The sequence below is a fragment of the Adiantum capillus-veneris genome, chromosome 8 (assembly GCF_014529385.1).
Source record: "Adiantum capillus-veneris isolate H3 chromosome 8, ASM1452938v2, whole genome shotgun sequence".
NCBI classification, from domain to species: domain Eukaryota; kingdom Viridiplantae; phylum Streptophyta; class Polypodiopsida; order Polypodiales; family Pteridaceae; genus Adiantum; species Adiantum capillus-veneris.
The window spans coordinates 124,964,279-124,965,114 of record NC_140938.1 but is presented as its reverse complement, the minus strand read 5'-3'; positions in this window follow the sequence as shown (position 1 = coordinate 124,965,114).

Genomic DNA, 836 nt, shown 5'->3' with positions numbered 1-836 from the left:
AGGAGTAGAGGAGCCAATCTAGAGACACTAAAAAAAAAGGCATAATATTGGGAGGGATTTTGCAATTTGGTCAAATTTGAAATTTGAAAATTCGATGGGATAAGAGATTCCTCATGAACATACGAGCTAGGTAATACCAAGATTGATATTTTTTAGATTGAATTTGGACTATCGATTTGAGGGACTTCGATATCTGAGGCGTATTAGGGGTCATAGACCCTAGGGACCAGTAGTTGGACAGTTTTCAATAAATCACAAGTTGGCACATAAGCAAGATTCCAAATATATTCCAAAATTTTGACTCTAAATTTGAAAGGAGAGAGAAGGCTCGCCTATATCTCACATGGACATGGGAGGAGATGGGATCTACAATGGGATGATTGAGCACCATAGACCTCATGCAAACATGGGCAAGGTAAACTTGGGTCCTCCCCCCTCTTTGGACAATAAAACCCACAACCCAAGGGATGAGAGCCAGATGCCTTAACCCCATCGACGTTTGTGAAATGTAGATGTTTTTGTTGAGTTTTGATGTACCGGGAGGCGATAGAAAGTAAACTCGGGTTTTTTGTCGGGGGTGATAGAAAGTATTTTTGTATCTGAGTTTTACAAAAATGCTCGAGTTTACTTTTGTGGCAAGATGTACGGTGCCCGCTTTATGTCCGGGCCCTAATTGGTGGGAATATTTAGGCTTTGATCCCATCTCTTCTCTACCCTAAATGCAACGCAGAGACTTTTGACTGTACTACATACAATTTATGAGTGCAGACCAAATTCCAAAAGTAAAGTGGAGAAGACTCTCTTCTCCCTCCCAAAAACCCAGCTGCCTCGCCTCT